The 22,565-nt window shown below is 49.2% G+C and overlaps 1 protein-coding gene across 1 annotated transcript in view; it reads left to right on the top strand.

Moving 5' to 3' along the window:
• LOC144487611 (synapsin-2-like) overlaps window positions 1–22,565 on the top strand; it is a gene marked incomplete at its 5' end in the record, with an annotated part of 139,874 nt that overhangs the window by 54,934 nt on the left and 62,375 nt on the right. The window lies entirely within an intron of this gene.

The raw sequence follows: 22,565 nt of genomic DNA on the forward strand, positions 1-22,565 counted from the left end.
CCAGAGTTGGCAGCACCCTGCGTTCCTGGGTCACAGATGATGCGGTGAAGACTTCCCCTCACCGACCGCCTCTCCCTTTCAGTGATGAGGTAATTCCCTGGAAGAGGAAGAAATACCAGAGTGTCTGATTCTGCATTCCAGCTGCCAGATGCAGGGCTTGTTCTCTAAATGTCAGCAGCCTGTCAGACGGTGAGCGAGCGAGAGACAAAGGCAAGCGCTGAGCTGCTGCCAGAGTCCCCCGCAAACTCTGAAAGCTCACATCTTGGTCAACATGGACGAAACAACCCCCCCACTCCCAGCAGCACACCCCCCCCACTCCCAGCATCACACCCCCCCCACTCCCAGCAGCACACCCCCCCCCCACTCCCAGCAGCACACCCCCCACTCCCAGCAGCACACCGCCCCCACTCCCAGCAGCACCCCCCCACTCCCAGCAGCACCCCCTCCACTCCCAGCAGCACAACCCTCCACTCCCAGCAGCACCCCCCCCACTCCCAGCAGCACACCCCCCCACTCCCAGCAGCACCCCCCCACTCCCAGCAGCGCATCCCTCACTCCCAGCAGCACACCCCCCTCCACTCCCAGAAGCACAACCCCCCACTCCCAGCAGCACACCCCCCCATTCCCAGCAGCACCCCCCACTCCCAGCAGTGCACCCCCACTCCCAGCAGAACACCCCCCCACTCCCAGCAGCGCACCCACCCCACTCCCAGCAGCACCCGCCCCCACTCCAAGCAGCACACCCCCCCCACTCCCAGCAGCACCCCCCCACTCCCAGCAGCACCCCCCCCCCCACTCCCAGCAGCACCCCCCCCACTCCCAGCAGCACCCCCCCCACTCCCAGCAGCACACCCCCCCCACTCCCAGCAGCACACCCCCCCCACTCCAAGCAGCACCCCCCCCCCCACTCCCAGCAGCACTCCCCCTCCACTCCCAGCAGCACACCCCCCCCCACTCCCAGCAGCACCCCCCACTCCCAGCAGTGCACCCCCACTCCCAGCAGAACACCCCCCCACTCCCAGCAGCGCACCCGCCCCCACTCCCAGCAGCGCACCCCCCCCACTCCCAGCAGCACACCCGCCCCCACTCCAAGCAGCACACCCCCCCCACTCCCAGCAGCACACCCCCCCCACTCCCAGCAGCACCCCCCCCCACTCCCAGCAGCACCCCCCCCCACTCCCAGCAGCACACCCCCCCCACTCCCAGCAGCACACCCCCCCCCACTCCAAGCAGCACCCCCCCCCCACTCCCAGCAGCACTCCCCCTCCACTCCCAGCAGCACACCCCCCCCCACTCCCAGCAGCACACCCCCCCCCCACTCCCAGCAGTACACCCCCCCCCCCCACTCCCTGCAGCGCATTGTGCCTTGTGGTCTCTGCCTTAATCATAACGTATTTGACTTGCATCCCACACGATTCCAAAAGTGATTCCACTGATGTGACATCTTTTACCAAAGTATATGATGAAAAGCAGATTGATTTCACTGACTCCTTCCAAGAAACATCTGACCACAGGTGTTTCCTGGTATTCTCATACCCATCGGGCCTACACTCGATTCAGAAGCCTGAGACCTCAACCAGACACTGTGTTGTTAACACTTTTGACAGAACTGGATCTGAATGCAAAGTGAATGGTTCTGCCTTCATGGTACCAGGCAGGTTAATATGGAACATTTCCACCATCCACCTTCTCCCCGTATCCTTCAATCCCCACCTTCTCCCCCTATCCCTCAATCCCCACCTTCTCCCCGTATCCCTCAATCCCACCTTCTCCCCGTATCCCTCAATCCCCACCTTCTCCCCGTATCCCTCAATCCCCACCTTCTCCTCGTATCCCTCAATCCCACCTTCTCCCCGTATCCTTCAATCCCCACCTTCTCCCCGTATCTCTCAATCCCACCTTCTCCCCGTATCCCTCAATCCCACCTTCTCCCCATATCCTTCAACCCCCACCTTCTCCCCGTATCCCTCAATCCCACCTTCTCCCCGTATCCTTCAATCCCCACCTTCTCCCCGTATCTCTCAATCCCACCTTCTCCCCGTATCCCTCAATCCCACCTTCTCCCCGTATCCTTCAATCCCCACCTTCTCCCCGTATCCCTCAATCCCACCTTCTCCCCGTATCCTTCAATCCCCACCTTCTCCCCGTATCTCTCAATCCCACCTTCTCCCCGTATCCCTCAATCCCACCTTCTCCCCATATCCTTCAATCCCCACCTTCTCCCCGTATCCCTCAATACCCACCTTCTCCCCATATCCCTCAATCCCACCTTCTCCCTGTATCCCTCAATCCCCACCTTCTCCCCGTATCCCTCAATCCCCACCTTCTCCCCGTTATTGCAATGGAGAGGGATAGGGCCGTACGGCAGGGCAAGGTTTACAATTGGGGGAGAGGTAATTATGATGCGATTAGGCAAGAATTAGGGGGCATAAGTTAGGAACAGAAACTGTCAGGGAAAGGCACCAATGAAAAGTGGAACTTTTTCAAGGAACAAATACTGGGTGTCCTTGATAGGTATGTCCCTGTCAGGCAGGGAGGAAATGGCCGAGTGAGGGAACCATGGTTCACGAAAGAGGTGGAATGTCTTGTGAAAAGGAAGAGGGAAGCTTATGTAGGGATGAGGAAACAAGGTTCAGATGGCTCGATTGAGGGTTACAAGTTGGCAAGGAACAAGCTGAAAAAGGGGCTCAGGAGAGCTAGGAGGGGACATGAGAAGTCCTTGGCGGGTCGGATCAAGGAAAACCCCAAGGCTTTTTACTCTTATGTGAGGAATAAAAGAATGACCAGGGTGAGGTTAGGGCCGGTCAAGGACAGTAGTGGGAACTTGTGTATGGAGTCAGTAGAGATAGGCGAGGTGATGAATGAATACTTTTCTTCAGTGTTCACCAAGGAGAGGGGCCATGTTTTTGAGAAAGAGAAGGTGTTACAGGCTAATAGGCTGGAGGAAATAGATGTTCGGAGGGAGGATGTCCTGGCAGTTTTGAATAAACTGAAGGTCGATAAGTCCCCTGGGCCTGATGAAATGTATCCTAGGATTCTTTGGGAGGCAAGGGATGAGATTGCAGAGCCTTTGGCTTTGATCTTTGGGTCCTCGCTGTCCACGGGGATGGTGCCAGAGGACTGGAGAATGGCGAATGTTGTTCCTCTGTTTAAGAAAGGGAATAGAAATGACCCTGGTAATTATAGACCGGTTAGTCTTACTTCGGTGGTTGGTAAATTGATGGAAAAGGTCCTTAGGGATGGGATTTACGACCATTTAGAAAGATGCGGATTAATCCGGGATAGTCAGCACGGATTCGTGAAGGGCAAGTTGTGCCTCACAAATTTGGTAGAATTTTTTGAGGAGGTAACGAAGTGTGTTGATGAAGGTAGGGCAGTTGATGTCATATACATGGATTTTAGTAAGGCGTTTGATAAGGTCCCCCATGGTCGGCTTATGATGAAAGTGAGGAGGTGTGGGATAGAGGGAAAGTTGGCCGATTGGATAGGTAACTGGCTGTCTGATCGAAGACAGAGGGTGGTGGTGGATGGAAAATTTTCGGATTGGAGGCAGGTTGCTAGCAGAGTGCCGCAGGGATCAGTGCTTGGTCCTCTGCTCTTTGTGATTTTTATTAATGACTTAGAGGAGGGGGCTGAAGGGTGGATCAGTAAATTTGCTGATGACACCAAGATTGGTGGATAGTGGATGAGGTGGAGGGCTGTTGTAAGCTGCAAAGAGACATAGATAGGATGCAAAGCTGGGCTGAAAAATGGCAGATGGAGTTTAACCCTGATAAATGTGAGGTGATTCATTTTGGTAGGACTAATTTAAATGTGGATTACAGGGTCAAAGGTAGGGTTCTGAAGACTGTGGAGGAACAGAGAGATCTTGGGGTCCATATCCACAGATCTCGAAAGGTTGCCACTCAAGTGGATAGAGCTGTGAAGAAGGCCTATAGCGTGTTAGCTTTTATTAACAGGGAGTTGGAGTTTAAGAGCCGTGGGGTTATGCTGCAACTGTACAGGACCTTGGTGAGACCACATTTGGAATATTGTGTGCAGTTCTGGTCACCTCACTGTAAGAGGATGTGGAAGCGCTGGAAAGAGTGCAGAGGAGATTTACCAGGATGCTGCCTGGTTTGGAGGGTAGGTCTTATGAGGAAAGGTTGAGGGAGCTAGGGCTGTTCTCTCTGGAGCGGAGGAGGCTGAGGGGAGACTTAATAGAGGTTTATAAAATGATGAAGGGGATAGATAGAGTGAACGTTCAAAGACTATTTCCTCGGGTGAATGGAGCTATTACAAGGGGGCATAACTGCAGAGTTCATGGTGGGAGATATAGGAAGGATGTCAGAGGTAGGTTCTTTACGCAGTGAGTGGTTGGGGTGTGGAATGGACTGCCTGCAGTGATAGTGGAGTCAGACACTTTAGGAACATTTAAGCGGTTATTGGATAGGCACAGGGAGCACACCAGGATGATAGGGAGTGGGATAGCTTGATCTTGGTTTCAGATAAAGCTTGGCACAACATCGTGGGCCGAAGGGCCTGTTCTGTGCTGTACTGTTCTATGTTCTATATATCCCTCAATCCCCACCTTCTTCACAGCTGCCTGGAGTTCAATCTCTGCTCCCCCTCCCTAAATCCCTTCCCACTCCTCTCCATGCCCTTTGAAACTTTCTCCAAACCCCTCTCCTGAACCGTATTTTTCATGAACCTCACATCCTCTAACCCAGCCTTGACCTTCCCTCATGTATCTTCCTATAGTCTACGTGGTCTGTCGGGAGGGGGTGCCAGCCCCTGCTGTATCACAGGTTAATAATGGAGGTGACCATATCCCAGCAGTCATTGCACTCGCGCAAGCCCTCTATAAAAACCAGGGACTCCAGTCACCTCTTGAGCCCACGGAATTCGTAATGTAGCATTCAGTTTGAGGGTGAGAAATGTGGGTCTGAAACAAGTGTGCTAAACCTAAACAGGGGTAATTATAAAGGAATGAGGGAAGAGTCGGCTGGAGTGGACTGGGAAAGGTGTGTAACAGGAAAAATGTTTGATCAACAATCTCAGACGTTTATTTAAATAGTTCATGACTCATACCAAAGATATATCGCGGTGAGGATAAAGGATTCTAGAAAGGGGTGAACCAAGGAAGTTAATTTTAACATTAAACTGACAGCAAAGACACACAATGTGATAAATGTCAGTGGTGAACCAGAGGATTGGGAAAGTTTTACAAATAAAAGATGACCAAATAAATACAGAGGGAGAAAATAAACTGTGTGGTTAAACTAGCAAGTAATTTAAAAATAGACAGTAGCAGCTTCTTTAAATCTATGAAAAGGGAGAGAGGGACTAAAGTGAACATAACCCCTGCAGAGAATGAGCGTGGGGAAGTAATAACGGGGAACCAGCAGACGGCAGTGGAGTTAAACAGATATTTTACATCAGTCTTCACGGTGGAAGACACATAGAAACCTAAAAACTAGAAGCAGGAGTCGGCCATTCGGCCTTCGCACCTGCTCCGCCATTCATTTTGATCATGGTTGATCATTGAATTTAATATCCTGATCCCCCGCCCCCCCCCCCCCCCGCCCCCCCCCTCCCATATCCCTTGATCCCTTTAGCCCCAAGAGCTATATCTAATTTCTTCTTGAAATCAGACAATGTTTTGGCCTCAGCTACTTTCTGTGGGAGTGAATTCGACACGTTCACCACCCTCTGTGTGAAGAAATTTCTCCTCACCTCAGTTCTAAAAGGTTTACCCCTTTATCCTCAAACTATGACCCCTAGTTCTGGACTCCCCCACCATCGGGAACATTCTTTCTGAATCTATCCTGTCTAACCCCGTTAGAATTTTACAAGTTTCTGTGAGATCCCCTCTTCTAAACTCCAATGAGTATAATCCTAACTGACTTAGTCTCTCCTCATATGACAGAACTGCCGTCCCAGGGATCAGCCTGGTAAACCTTCGTGTACTCCCTCTATGGTAAGGACATCCTTCCTCAGATAAGGACACCAAAACTGCACACAATACTCCAGGTGTGGCCTCACCAACACCCTATACAAGTGCAGCAAAGAAATCAGTCTGTAACTCACTCCCGGGGATCTGTTATTCTATATATAAACCACCCCAAACACCTCGATTAGATTCCAGTCTGTAACTCACTCCCGGGTATCTGTTATTCTATATATAAACCACCCCGAACCCCTCAATTAGATTCCAGTCTGTAACTCACTCTCGGGTATCTGTTATTCTATATATAAACCATCCCGAACCCCTCGATTACATTCCAGTCTGTAACTCACACCCGGGTATCTGTTATTCTATATATAAACCCCCCCGAACCCCTCGATTAGATTCCAGTCTGTAACGCACTCCCGGGTATCTGTTATTCTATATATAAACCAATCCGAACCCCTCGATTAGATTCCAGTCTGTAACTCACTCCCGGGTATCTGTTATTCTGTATATAAACCATCCCGAAACCCTCCGATTAGATTCCAGTCTGTAACTCACTCTCGGGTATCTGTTATTCTATATATAAACCAACCCGAACCCCTCGATTAGATTCCAGTCAGTAACTCACTCTCGGGTATCTGTTATTCTATATATAAACCATCCCGAACCCCTCGATTAGATTCCAGTCTGGAACTCACTCTCGGGTATCTGTTATTCTATATATAAACCATCCCGAACCCCTCGATTAGATTCCAGTCTGTAACTCACTCTCGGGTATCTGTTATTCTATATATAAACCATCCCGAACCCCTCGATTAGATTCCAGTCTGGAACTCACTCCCGGGTATCTGTTATTCTATATATAAACCCCCCCGAACCCCTCGATTAGATTCCAGTCTGTAACTGACTCCCAGGTATCTGTTATTCTATATATAAACCACTCCGAACCCCTCAATTTGATTCCATCTGTAACTCAGTCCCGGGTATCTTTTATTCTACAAATACTACGGTCCGAACCCCTCAATTTGATTCCAGTCTGTAACTCACTTCCGGGTATCTGTTATTCTATATATAAACCCCCCGGACCCCTCGATTAGATTCCAGTCTGTAGCTCACTCCCGGATATCTGTTATTCTATATATAAACCACCCCGAACTCCGTGATTCGATTCCAGTCTGTAACGCACTCCTGGGTAGCTGTTATTCTATATATAAACACCCCCGAACCCATCGATTAGATTCCAGTCTGTAACTCACTCCTGGGTATCTGTCATTCTATATATAAACCCCCCCGAACCCCTCGATTAGATTCCAGTCTGTAACTCATTCCCGGGTATCTGTTATTCTATATATAAACCACGCTGAACCCCTCGATTAGATTCCAGTCTGTAACTCACACCCGGGTATCTGTTATTCTATATATAAAGCACCCCTGAACCCCTCGATTAGATTCCAGTCTGTAACTCACTCCCGGGTATCTGTTATTCTATATATAAACCACCGCGAACCCCTCAATTAGATTCCAGTCTGTAACTCACTCCCGGGTATCTGTTATTCTATATATAAACCACCCCGAACCCCTCGATTAGATTCCAGTCTGTAACTCACTCCCGGGTATCTGTTATTCTATATATAACCCCCCCCTGAACCCCTCGATTAGATTCCAATCTGTAACTCACTCCCGGGTATCTGTTATTCTCTATATAAACCACCGTGAACACCTCGATTAGATTCCAGTCTGTAACTCACCCCCGGATATCTGTTATTCTATATATAAACCCCCCCGAACCCCTCAATTAGATTCCAGTCTGTAACTCACTCCCGGGTATCTGTTATTCTATATATAAACCACCGCGAACCCCTCGATTAGATTCCAGTCAGTAACTCACTCCCGGGTATCTGTTATTCTATATATAAACCACCCCGAAACCCTCCGATTAGATTCCAGTCTGTAACTCATTCTCGGGTATCTGTTATTCCATATCTAAACCCCCCCGAACCCCTCGATTAGATTCCAGTCTGTAACTCACTCCTGGGTATCTGTTATTCTATATATAAACCCCCCCGAACCCCTCGATTAGATTCCAGTCTGTAACTCACTCCCGGGTATCTGTTATTCTATATATAAACCACCCCGAAACCCTCCGATTAGATTCCAGTCTGTAACTCACTCTCGGGTATCTGTTATTCTATATATAAACCAACCCGAATCCCTCGATTAGATTCCAGTCTGTAACTCACTCCCGGGTATCTGTTATTCTATATGTAAACCACCCTGAACCCCTCGATTAGATTCCAGTCTGGAACTCACTCCCGGGTATCTGTTATTCTATATATAAAACCCCCCTAAACCCTCGATTAGATTCCACTCTGTAACACACTCCCAGGTATCTGTTATTCTATATATAAACCACTCCGAACCCCTCAATTTGATTCCATCTGTAACTCAGTCCCGGGTATCTTTTATTCTATATATACTACGGTCCGAACCCCTCAATTTGATTCCAGTCTGTAACTCACTTCCGGGTATCTGTTATTCTATATATAAACCACCCTGAACCCCTCGATTAGATTCCAGTCTGTAACTCACTCCCGGGTATCTGTTATTCTATAATATAAACCCCCCGGACCCCTCGATTAGATTCCAGTCTGTAACTCACTCCCGGGTATCTGTTATTCTATAATATAAACCCCCCGGACCCCTCGATTAGATTCCAGTCTGTAGCTCACCCCCGGATATCTGTTATTCTATATATAAACCACCCCGAACTCCTTGATTCGATTCCAGTCTGTAACTCACTCCTGGGTAGCTGTTATTCAATATATAAACACCGCCGAACCCATCGATTAGATTCCAGTCTGTAACTCACTCCTGGGTATCTGTCATATGTATAAAACACCCAGAAACCCTCCGATTAGATTCCATTCTGTAACTCACTCCCGGGTATCTGTTATTCTATATATAAACCACGCTGAACCCCTCGATTAGATTCCAGTCTATACCTCACTCCCGGGTATCTGTTATTCTATATATAAAGCATCCCTGAACCCCTTGATTAGATTCCAGTCTGTAACTCACTCCCGGGTATCTGTTATTCTATATATAAACCACCCCGAACCCCTCGATTAGATTCCAGTCTGTAACTCACTCCCGGGTATCTGTTATTCTATATATAAACCACCGCGAACCCCTCAATTAGATTCCAGTCTGTAACTCACTCCCGGGTATCTGTTATTCTATATATAAACCTCCCCGGACCCCTCGATTAGATTCCAGTCTGTAACTCACTCCCAGGTATCTGTTATTCTCTATATAAACCACCGTGAACACCTCGATTAGATTCCAGTCTGTAACTCACCCCCGGATATCTGTTATTCTATATATAAACCCCCCCGAACCCCTCAATTAGATTCCAGTCTGTAACTCACTCCCGGGTATCTGTTATTCTATATATAAACCACCCCGAACCCCTCGATTAGATTCCAGTCAGTAACTCACTCCCGGGTATCTGTTATTCTATATATAAACCACCCCGAAACCCTCCGATTAGATTCCAGTCTGTAACTCATTCTCGGGTATCTGTTATTCTATATATAAACCCCCCCGAACCCCTCGATTAGATTCCAGTCTGTAACTCACTCCTGGGTATCTGTTATTCTATATATAAACCCCCCCGAACCCCTCGATTAGATTCCAGTCTGTAACTCACTCCCGGGTATCTGTTATTCTACATATAAACCACCCCGAAACCCTCCGATTAGATTCCAGTCTGTAACTCACTCCCGGGTATCTGTTATTCTCTATATAATCCAGCCTGAACCCCTCGATTAGACTCCAGTCTGTAACTCACTCCCGGGTATCTGTTATTCTATATATAAACCCCCCCGAATCCCTCGATTAGATTCAAGTCTGGAACTCACTCTCGTGTATCTGTTATTCTATATATAAACCAACCCGAAACCCTCGATTAGATTCCAGTCTGTAACTCACTCCCGGGTATCTGTTATTCTATATATAAACCCCGCCGAACCCCTCGATTAGATTCCAGTCTGTAACTCACTCCCGGGTATCTGTTATTCTATATATAAACCACACCGAAACCCTCGATTAGATTCCAGTCTGTAACTCACTCCCGGGTATCTGTTATTCTATATATAAACCCCCCCGAACCCCTCGATTAGATTCCGGTCTGTAACTCACTCCCGGGTATCTGTTATTCTATATATAAACCCCCCCGAACCCCTCGATTAGATTCCGGTCTGTAACTCACTCCCGGGTATCTGTTATTCTATATATAAACCCCCCCCGAAACCCTCGATTAGATTCCAGCCTGGAACTCACTCCCGGGTATCTATTATTCTATATATAAACCGCCCTGAACCCCTCGATTAGATTCCAGTCTGTAAATCACTACCATGTATCTGTTATTCTATATATAAACCAATCCGAACCCCTCAATTTGATTCCATCTGTAACTCAGTCGCGGGTATCTTTTATTCTATATATACAACGCTCCGAACCCCTCAATTTGATTCCAGTCTGTAACTCACTCCCGGGTATCTGTCATGCTCTAGATAAAGCACCCCTAACCCCTCGATTAGACTCCAGTCTGTAACTCACTCCCGGGTATCTGTTATTCTATATATAAACCCTCCCGAACCCCTCGATTAGATTCCAGTCTGTAACTCACTCCCGGGTATCTGTTATTCTATATATAAACCATCCCAAACCCCTCGATTAGATTCCAGTCTGTAACCCACTCCCGGGTATCTGTTATTCTATATATAAACCATCCCAAACCTCTCGATTAGACTCCAGTCTGTAACTCACTCCCGGGAATCTGTTATTCTATATATAAACCACCCTGAACCCCTCGATTAGATTCCAGTCTGTAACTCACTCCCGGGTATCTGTTATTCTATATATAAACCCCCCCGAACCCCTCGATTAGATTCCAGTCTGTAACTCACTCCCGGGTATCTGTTATTCTATATATAAACCCCCCTGAACCCCTCGATTAGATTCCAGTCTGTAACTGACTCCCAGGTATCTGTTATTCTATATACAAACCACGCTGAACCCCTCGATTAGATTCCAGTCTGTAACTCACTCCCAGGTATCTGTTATTCTATATATAAACCACCCCAAACCCCGCGATTAGATTCCAGTCTGTAGCTCACTCCCGGGTATCTGTTATTCTATATATAAACCACCCTGAACCCCTCGATTAGATTCCAGTCTGTAACTGACTCCCAGGTATCTGTTATTCTATATACAAACCACGCTGAACCCCTCGATTAGATTCCAGTCTGTAACTCACTCCCAGGTATCTGTTATTCTATATATAAACCACCCCAAACCCCGCGATTAGATTCCAGTCTGTAACTCACTCCCGGGTATCTGTTATTCTATATATAAACCACCCTGAACCCCTCGATTAGATTCCAGTCTGTAACTCACTCCCGGGTATCTGTTATTCAATATATAAACACCGCCGAACCCATCGATTAGATTCCAGTCTGTAACTCACTCCTGGGTATCTGTCATATGTATAAAACACCCAGAAACCCTCCGATTAGATTCCATTCTGTAACTCACTCCCGGGTATCTGTTATTCTATATATAAACCACGCTGAACCCCTCGATTAGATTCCAGTCTATACCTCACTCCCGGGTATCTGTTATTCTATATATAAAGCATCCCTGAACCCCTTGATTAGATTCCAGTCTGTAACTCACTCCCGGGTATCTGTTATTCTATATATAAACCACCCCGAACCCCTCGATTAGATTCCAGTCTGTAACTCACTCCCGGGTATCTGTTATTCTATATATAAACCACCGCGAACCCCTCAATTAGATTCCAGTCTGTAACTCACTCCCGGGTATCTGTTATTCTATATATAAACCTCCCCGGACCCCTCGGTTAGATTCCAGTCTGTAACTCACTCCCAGGTATCTGTTATTCTCTATATAAACCACCGTGAACACCTCGATTAGATTCCAGTCTGTAACTCACCCCCGGATATCTGTTATTCTATATATAAACCCCCCCGAACCCCTCAATTAGATTCCAGTCTGTAACTCACTCCCGGGTATCTGTTATTCTATATATAAACCACCCCGAACCCCTCGATTAGATTCCAGTCAGTAACTCACTCCCGGGTATCTGTTATTCTATATATAAACCACCCCGAAACCCTCCGATTAGATTCCAGTCTGTAACTCATTCTCGGGTATCTGTTATTCTATATATAAACCCCCCCGAACCCCTCGATTAGATTCCAGTCTGTAACTCACTCCTGGGTATCTGTTATTCTATATATAAACCCCCCCGAACCCCTCGATTAGATTCCAGTCTGTAACTCACTCCCGGGTATCTGTTATTCTACATATAAACCACCCCGAAACCCTCCGATTAGATTCCAGTCTGTAACTCACTCCCGGGTATCTGTTATTCTCTATATAATCCAGCCTGAACCCCTCGATTAGACTCCAGTCTGTAACTCACTCCCGGGTATCTGTTATTCTATATATAAACCCCCCCGAATCCCTCGATTAGATTCAAGTCTGGAACTCACTCTCGTGTATCTGTTATTCTATATATAAACCAACCCGAAACCCTCGATTAGATTCCAGTCTGTAACTCACTCCCGGGTATCTGTTATTCTATATATAAACCCCGCCGAACCCCTCGATTAGATTCCAGTCTGTAACTCACTCCCGGGTATCTGTTATTCTATATATAAACCACACCGAAACCCTCGATTAGATTCCAGTCTGTAACTCACTCCCGGGTATCTGTTATTCTATATATAAACCCCCCCGAACCCCTCGATTAGATTCCGGTCTGTAACTCACTCCCGGGTATCTGTTATTCTATATATAAACCCCCCCGAACCCCTCGATTAGATTCCGGTCTGTAACTCACTCCCGGGTATCTGTTATTCTATATATAAACCCCCCCCGAAACCCTCGTTTAGATTCCAGCCTGGAACTCACTCCCGGGTATCTATTATTCTATATATAAACCGCCCTGAACCCCTCGATTAGATTCCAGTCTGTAAATCACTACCATGTATCTGTTATTCTATATATAAACCAATCCGAACCCCTCAATTTGATTCCATCTGTAACTCAGTCGCGGGTATCTTTTATTCTATATATACAACGCTCCGAACCCCTCAATTTGATTCCAGTCTGTAACTCACTCCCGGGTATCTGTCATGCTCTAGATAAAGCACCCCTAACCCCTCGATTAGACTCCAGTCTGTAACTCACTCCCGGGTATCTGTTATTCTATATATAAACCCTCCCGAACCCCTCGATTAGATTCCAGTCTGTAACTCACTCCCGGGTATCTGTTATTCTATATATAAACCATCCCAAACCCCTCGATTAGATTCCAGTCTGTAACCCACTCCCGGGTATCTGTTATTCTATATATAAACCATCCCAAACCTCTCGATTAGACTCCAGTCTGTAACTCACTCCCGGGAATCTGTTATTCTATATATAAACCACCCTGAACCCCTCGATTAGATTCCAGTCTGTAACTCACTCCCGGGTATCTGTTATTCTATATATAAACCCCCCCGAACCCCTCGATTAGATTCCAGTCTGTAACTCACTCCCGGGTATCTGTTATTCTATATATAAACCCCCCTGAACCCCTCGATTAGATTCCAGTCTGTAACTGACTCCCAGGTATCTGTTATTCTATATACAAACCACGCTGAACCCCTCGATTAGATTCCAGTCTGTAACTCACTCCCAGGTATCTGTTATTCTATATATAAACCACCCCAAACCCCGCGATTAGATTCCAGTCTGTAGCTCACTCCCGGGTATCTGTTATTCTATATATAAACCACCCTGAACCCCTCGATTAGATTCCAGTCTGTAACTGACTCCCAGGTATCTGTTATTCTATATACAAACCACGCTGAACCCCTCGATTAGATTCCAGTCTGTAACTCACTCCCAGGTATCTGTTATTCTATATATAAACCACCCCAAACCCCGCGATTAGATTCCAGTCTGTAACTCACTCCCGGGTATCTGTTATTCTATATATAAACCACCCTGAACCCCTCGATTAGATTCCAGTCTGTAACTCACTCCCGGGTATCTGTTATTCTATATATAAACCACCCCGAACCCCTCGATTAGATTCAAGTCTGTAACTCACTCCCGGGTATCTGTTATTCTATATATAAACCACCCCGAACCCCTCGATTAGATTCCAGTCTGTAACTCACTCCCGGGTATCTGTTAATCTATATATAAACCACCCCGAACCTCTCGATTAGATTCCAGTCTGCAACTCACTCCTGGGTATCTGTTATTCTATGGTTGAGCCCCCCCCTCCAAACCCCTCAATGAGACGGATGAATTGTGAATGAGGTTTCTGAGCGAGCTCCCCAGTTTTAACATTGCCCTTTTAAGAGCGCCGGGGTCCATGGGGACCGCTGCTTGCGCGCAATTAACTTTCTTTTGTTCAAGCTTCAGAAAGCAAGAGGGAGGGGTTCATTTATGTGGTGCTGTGGTCTCAAAACCTCCAGCAATTTAACAATTGCGTCCTTTGTCTGTGTAAATTAAGATCTTTGTTTTTGAAATGATTGCTTTACATTCAGGTTCTGTCTTGTTGGAAGAAGCAACTCTTGTTTCTTCTGGATTCCTTCCCGTGTTCCACCCACTGGAAACATCCGCTCATAGAAACCCCCCAACTCCCTGACCCCATCACACTGACCCACATTGGCGCCCAGTCTGACGAACTCCACTTCCCAGCACTGAGCTTACAATTGGGGGAGAGGTAATTATGATGCGATTCGGCAAGAATTAGGGGGCATAAGTTGGGAACAGAAACTGTCAGGGAAAGGCACCAATGAAAAGTGGAACTTTTTCAAGGAACAAATACTGGGTGTCCTTGATAGGTATGTCCCTGTCAGGCAGGGAGGAAATGGCTGAGTGAGTGAACCATGGTTCACGAAAGAGGTGGAATGTCTTGTGAAAAGGAAGAGGGAAGCTTATGTAGGGATGAGGAAACAAGGTTCAGATGGCTCGATTGAGGGTTACAAGTTAGCAAGGAACGAGCTGAAAAAGGGGCTTAGGAGAGCTAGGAGGGGACACGAGAAGTCCTTGGTGGGTCGGATCAAGGAAAACCCCAAGGCTTTTTACTCTTATGTGAGGAATAAAAGAATGACCAGGGTGAGGTTAGGGCCGGTCAAGGACAGTAGTGGGAACTTGTGTATGGAGTCAGTAGAGATAGGCGAGGTGATGAATGAATACTTTTCTTCAGTGTTCACCAAGGAGAGGGGCCATGTTTTTGAGGAAGAGAAGGTGTTACAGGCTAATAGGCTGGAGGAAATAGATGTTCGGAGGGAGGATGTCCTGGCAGTTTTGAATAAACTGAAGGTCGATAAGTCCCCTGGGCCTGATGAAATATATCCTAGGATTCTTTGGGAGGCAAGGGATGAGATTGCAGAGCCTTTGGCTTTGATCTTTGGGTCCTCGCTGTCCACGGGGATGGTGTCAGAGGACTGGAGAGTGGCGAATGTTGTTCCTCTGTTTAAGAAAGGGAATAGAAATGACCCTGGTAATTATAGACCGGTTAGTCTTACTTCGGTGGTTGGTAAATTGATGGAAAAGGTCCATAGGGATGGTTCTTTGAAGAGATAACAAATAGGTTAGACCAAGGAGAGCCAATGGATGTTATCTATCTTGACTTCCAAAAGGCCTTTGACAAGGTGCCTCACGGGAGACTGCTGAGTAAAATAAGGGCCCATGGTATTCGAGGCAAGGTACTAACATGGATTGACGATTGGCTGTCAGACAGAAGGCAGAGAGTTGGGATAAAAGGTTCTTTCTCAGAATGGCAACCGGTGACAAGTGGTGTCCCGCAGGGTTCAGTGTTGGGGCCACAGCTGTTCTCTTTATATATTAACGATCTAGATGACGGGACTGGGAGCATTCTGGCCAAGTTTGCCGATGATACAAAGATAGGTGGAGGGGCAGGTAGTATTGAGGAGGTGGGGAGGCTGCAGAAAGATTTAGACAGTTTAGGAGAGTGGTCCAAGAAGTGGCTGATGAAATTCAACGTGGGCAAGTGCGAGGTTGTACACTTTGGAAAAAAGAATAGAGGCATGGACTATTTTCTAAACGGTGACAAAATTCATAATGCTAAAGTGCAAAGGGACTTGGGAGTCCTAGTCCAGGATTCTCTAAAGGTAAACTTGCAGGTTGAGTCCGTAATTAAGAAAGCAAATGTAATGTTGTCATTTATCTCAAGAGGCTTGGAATACAAAAGCAGGGATGTACTTCTGAGGCTTTATAAAGCACTGGTTAGGCCCCATTTGGAGTACTGTGAGCAATTTTGGGCCCCACACCTCAGGAAGGACATACTGGCACTGGAGCGGGTCCAGCGGAGATTCACACGGATGATCCCAGGAATGGTAGGCCTGACATACGATGAACGTCTGAGGATCGTGGGATTATATTCATTGGAGTTTAGGAGGTTGAGGGGAGATCTGATAGAAACTTACAAGATAATGAACGGCTTAGATAGGATGGACGTAGGGAAGTTGTTTCCATTAACAGGGGAGACTAGGACGCGGGGGCACAGCCTTAGAATAAAAGGGAGTCACTTTAGAACAGAGATGAGGAGAAATTTCTTCAGCCAGAGAGTGGTGGGTCTGTGGAATTCATTGCCACAGAGGGCTGTGGAGGCCGAGACGTTGAGCGTCTTCAAGACAGAAATTGATAAATTCTTGATTTCTCGAGGAATTAAGGGCTATGGGGAGAGAGCGGGTAAATGGAGTTGAAATCAACCATGATTGAATGGTGGAGTGGACTCGATGGGCCGAATGGCCTTACTTCCGCTCCTATGTCTTATGGTCTTATGGTCTTATTTATGACCATTTAGAAAGATGCGGATTAATCCGGGATAGTCAGCACGGATTCGTGAAGGGCAAGTCGTGCCTCACAAATTTGGTAGAATTTTTTGAGGAGGTAACGAAGTGTGTTGATGAAGGTAGGGCAGTTGATGTCATATACATGGATTTTAGTAAGGCGTTTGATAAGGTCCCCCATGGTCGGCTTATGATGAAAGTGAGGAGGTGTGGGATAGAGGGAAAGTTGGCCGATTGGATAGGTAACTGGCTGTCTGATCGAAGACAGAGGGTGGTGGTGGATGGAAAATTTTCGGATTGGAGGCAGGTTGCTAGCGGAGTGCCACAGGGATCAGTGCTTGGTCCTCTGCTCTTTGTGATTTTTATTAATGACTTAGAGGAGGGGGCTGAAGGGTGGATCAGTAAATTTGCTGATGACACCAAGATTGGTGGAGTAGTGGATGAGGTGGAGGGCTGTTGTAGGCTGCAAAGAGACATAGATAGGATGCAAAGCTGGGCTGAAAAATGGCAGATGGAGTTTAACCCTGATAAATGTGAGGTGATTCATTTTGGTAGGACTAATTTAAATGTGGATTACAGGGTCAAAGGTAGGGTTCTGAAGACAGTGGAGGAACAGAGAGATCTTGGGATCCATATCCACAGATCTCTAAAGGTTGCCACTCAAGTGGATAGATCTGTGAAGAAAGCCTATAGTGTGTTAGCTTTTATTAACAGGGGGTTGGAGTTTAAGAGCCGTGGGGTTATGCTGCAACTGTACAGGACCTTGGTGAGACCACATTTGGAATATTGTGTGCAGTTCTGGTCACCTCACTATAAGAAGGATGTGGAAGCGCTGGAAAGAGTGCAGAGGAGATTTACCAGGATGCTGCCTGGTTTGGAGGGCAGGTCTTATGAGGAAAAGTTGAGGGAGCTAGGGCTGTTCTCTCTGGAGTGGAGGAGGCTGAGGGGAGACTTAATAGAGGTTTATAAAATGATGAAGGGGATAGATAGAGTGAACGTTCAAAGACTATTTCCTCGGATGGATGGAGCGATTACAAGGGGGCATAACTACAGAGTTCATGGTGGGAGATATAGGAAGGATATCAGAGGTAGGTTCTTCACGCAGAGAGTGGTTGGGGTGTGGAATGGACTGCCTGCAGTGATAGTGGAGTCAGACACTTTAGGAACATTTAAGCGGTTATTGGATAGGCACATGGAGCACACCAGGATGATAGGGAGTGGGATAGCTTGATCTTGGTTTCAGATAAAGCTCAGCACAACATCGTGGGCCGAAGGACCTGTTCTGTGCTGTACTGTTCTATGTTCTATGAGCCTACCCTGCAGATCCCTCCATTTCCCTCCCATCTCCATCACACTACGTCTGTAACCTCCTCCAGCCCCCACAACCCTCCCTATCTCTGTAACCCCCTCCAGCCCCTATAACCCTCCCTATCTCTGTAACCTCCTCCAGCCCCTACAACCCTCCCTATCTCTGTAACCTCCTCCAGCCCCTACAACCCTCCCCATCTCTGTAACCTCCTCCAGCCCCTATAACCCTCCCTATCTCTGTAACCTCCTCCAGCCCCTACAACCCTCCCTATCTCTGTAACCTCCTCCAGCCCCTACAACCCTCCCCATCTCTGTAACCTCCTCCAGCCCCTACAACCCTCCCCATCTCTGTAACCTCCTCCAGCCCCTACACTCCTCCCTATCTCTGTAACCTTCTCCAGCTCCTATAGCCCTACCTATCTGTGTGGAGTTTGCACATTCTCCTCGTGTCTGCATGGGTTTCCTCCGGGTGCTCCGGTTTCCTCCCACAGTCCAAAGATGTGTGGGTTAGGTTGATTGGCCGTGCTAAAATTGCCCTTAGTGTCCTGGAATGCATAGGTTAGACGGATTAGTGGGTAAATATGTCGGGATATGGGGGTAGGGCCTGGGTGGGATTGTGGTCGGTGCAGACTCGATGGGCTGAATGGCCTCTTTCTCTGCTGTCGGGTTTCTAAGATTTCTAAGATCTTTTCTAAGATCTCTGTAACCCCCTCCAGCCCCCACAACCCTCCCTATCTCTGTAACCCCCTCCAGCCCCCACAATCCTCCCCATCTCTGTAACCTCCTCCAGCCCTTACAACCCTCCCCATCTCTGTAACCTCCTCCAGGTCCTACAACCCTCCCTATCTCTGTAACCTCCTCCAAGTCCTACAACCCTCCCTATCTCTGTAACCTCCTCCAGCCCCGATAAGCCTCCCTGTCTCTGTAACCTCTTCCAGCCCCGACAAGCCTCCCTGTCTCTGTAACCCCCTCCAGCCCCTACAACCCTCCCTATCTCTGTAACCTCCTCCAGCCCCTACAACCTTCCCTATCTCTGTAACCTCCTCCAGCCCCTACAACCCTCCCCATCTCTGTAACCTCCTCCAGGTCCTACAACCCTCCCTATCTCTGTAACCTCCTCCAAGTCCTACAACCCTCCCCATCTCTGTAACCTCCTCCAGGTCCTACAACCCTCCCCATCTCTGTAACCTCCTCCAGGTCCTACAACCCTCCCTATCTCTGTCACCTCCTCCAGGTCCTACAACCCTCCCTATCTCTGTCACCTCCTCCAGCCCCGACAAGCCTCCCTATCTCTGTAACCTCCTCCAGCCCCGACAAGCCTCTCTGTCTCTGTAACCTCCTCCAGCCCCGACAACCCTCCCTATTTCTGTAACCTCCCCCAGTCTCCCTATCTTTGTCACCTCATGTCGAATATGTTGCTGTGTTGCGTTATCACTGTGTCTTTTATTCCCAGTAAGAAGTCTCACAACACCAGGTTAAAGTCCAACTAGGTAAGTGTCATTATATGCCCTGTTTGTGAACAGAACTCCCACTTACCTGACGAAGGAGCAGCGCTCTGAAAGCGAGTGGCTTTTGCCACCAAATAAACCTGTTGGACTTTAACCAGGTATTGTGAGAATTCTTACTGTGCTTACCCCAGTCCAACGCCGGCATCTCCACATCTTTTATTCCCTGCAGTGGGTATAATGGGTGTGTAACTCCTGGTTGGAATGGGAAGATGTGCTCACTCACTCTATTGACCTCAAGGAGTGGGAGGAAGACTGAACTCACAGCAAGGGCTACATTGCATTACATAGCCCATCAAACCAGAGCCTCCATCAACCATACAAATCACTTTACACAGCCTCAACTGACCTTTTGAATGTCTGTGCGACGCTCCCTCAGCACTGACCCTCCCACAGTGCGGCGCTCCCTCAGCACTGACCCTCCCACAGTGCGGCACTCCCTCAGCACTGATCCTCCCACAGTGTGGCACTCCCTCAGCACTGACCCTCCCACAGTGCGGCGCTCCCTCAGCACTGACCCTCCCACAGTGCGGCACTCCCTCAGCACTGACCCTCCCACAGTGTGGCACTCCCTCAACACTGACCCTCCCACAGTGCGGCACTCCCTCAGCACTGATCCTCCCACAGTGCGGCACTCCCTCAGCACTGACCCTCCCACAGTGCGGCGCTCCCTCAGCACTGACCCTCCCACAGTGCGGCACTCCCTCAGCACTGACCCTCCCACAGTGCAGTGCATCCTCAGCACTGACCCTCCGACAGTGCGGCGCTCCCTCAGCACTGACCCTCCGACAGTGCGGAGCTCCCTCAGCACTGACCCTCCCACAGTGCAGTGCATCCTCAGCACTGACCCTCCCACAGTGCGGCGCTCCCTCAGCACTGACCCTCCGACAGTGCGGCCTCCCACAGCACTGACCCTCCCACAGTGCGGTGCTCCCTCAGCACTGACCCTCTCACAGTGCGGCACTCCCTCAGCACTGACCCTCCCACAGTGCAGTGCATCCTCAGCACTGACCCTCCGACAGTGCGGCGCTCCCTCAGCACTGACCCTCCCACAGTGCGGCGCTCCCTCAGCACTGACCCTCCCACAGTGCGGCGCACCCTCAGCACTGACCCTCACACAATGCGGCGCTCCCTCAGCACTGATCCTCCCACAGTGCGGCGCACCCTCAGCACTGACCTTCACACAGTGCGGCGCTCCCTCAGCACTGACCCTCCGACAGTGCGGCGCTCCCTCAGCACTGACCCTCCCACAGTGCAGCGCTCCCTCAGCACTGACCCTCTGACAATGCGGCGCTCCCTCAGCACTGACCCTCCCACAGTGTGGCACTCCCTCAGCACTGACCCTCCCACAGTGCGGCGCTCCCTCAGCACTGACCCTCCGACAGTGCGGCACTCCCTCAGCACTGACCCTCCCACAATGCGGCGCTCCCTCAGCACTGACCCTCTGACAATGCGGCGCTCCCTCAGCACTGACCCTCCCACAGTGCGGTGCTCCCTCAGCACTGACCCTCCCACAGTTCGGCGCTCCCTCAGCACTGACCCTCCCACAGTGCAGCGCTCCCTCAGCACTGAGCCTCCCACAGTGCGGCGCTCCCTCAGAGTGTTGGAGTTGGGGGAATTACGGGCCTGTATTATGGGGTCTGCGGCTCTTCAGAGGGCGGTAGAAGGCATGGCGCCGTGACCCCATTTCAAGTGTGCCTTGGGATCACGCTTTGAAAGGTAGGCGAATGTCTGTTTGGGAGGCAACATCTGGCCCAACGGAAGCAACAACAAGATGACTCAGCTGCTGACTGTGATGTGGTCTGGGTTAAGATAGAAAGCCGATTGACCATGGAAGAGCCACATTAAGAGCTCTCCCAAAATTATATTTTGTGGTCTTAATTCATTGTCGACTCATCTCCTGCAAGAACAATGGTGCACAGGGAACACCATTCTGCCCACGGAGTCTATACTAACTCGCTCTTAAAGCCAATCGGATTAGTCCCACTTCCCCAGCTGCTTCCCCTTTTGTTCCAACAATTGATTTATCTACAAGAGCAGCAGGAGATCCGGCATTGTGTCAGGTTCAAAACGGGAGTTCCGGTTGAATGCAACCCTCGCCACCAGGAAAAGTGTCTGTCCCATTCCTCTTGGGAAGCCTCGATTGAACCTGCCTCCCCCGCACTCTCAGGCAGCGCCTTCCAGATCCTAACCACTCGCTGCGTGAAAAACTCTCTCCCCGTGTCTCCGTCGCTTCTTTCTCCAATTGCCTCCAATCTGTGTCATACACCCCGGTTACTAAACCTCCCTCAGCACTGACCCTCCCACAGTGCGGCGCTCCCTCAGCACTGACCCTCCCACAGTGCGGCGCTCCCTCAGCACTGACCCTCCCACAGTGCGGCGCCCCCTCAGCACTGACCCTCCGACAATGCGGCGCTCCCTCAGCACTGACCCTCCCACAGTGCGGCGCTCCCTCAGCACTGACCCTCCGACAATGCGGCGCTCCCTCAGCACTGACCCTCCCACAGTGCGGCGCCCCCTCAGCACTGACCCTCCGACAATGCGGCGCTCCCTCAGCACTGACCCTCCCACAGTGTGGTGCTCCCTCAGCACTGACTCTCCAACAGTGCGGTGTTCCCTCAGCACTGACCCCCCAACAGTGCGGTGTTCCCTCAGCACTGACCCCCCAACAGTGCAGTGTTCCCTCAGCTCTGACCCTCCAACAGTGCGGTGTTCCCTCAGCACTGACCCTCCAACAGTGCGGCGCTCCCTCAGCACTGACTCTCCAACAGTGTGGTGTTCCCTCAGCTCTGACCCTCCAACAGTGCGGCGCTCCCTCAGCACTGACCCTCCAACAGTGCGGTGTTCCCTCAGCACTGACCCTCCAACAGTGCGGTGTTCCCTCAGCACTGACCCTCCAACAGTGCGGTG

This window comes from Mustelus asterias, unplaced genomic scaffold (genome assembly GCF_964213995.1).
Source record: "Mustelus asterias unplaced genomic scaffold, sMusAst1.hap1.1 HAP1_SCAFFOLD_924, whole genome shotgun sequence".
NCBI lineage: Eukaryota > Metazoa > Chordata > Chondrichthyes > Carcharhiniformes > Triakidae > Mustelus > Mustelus asterias.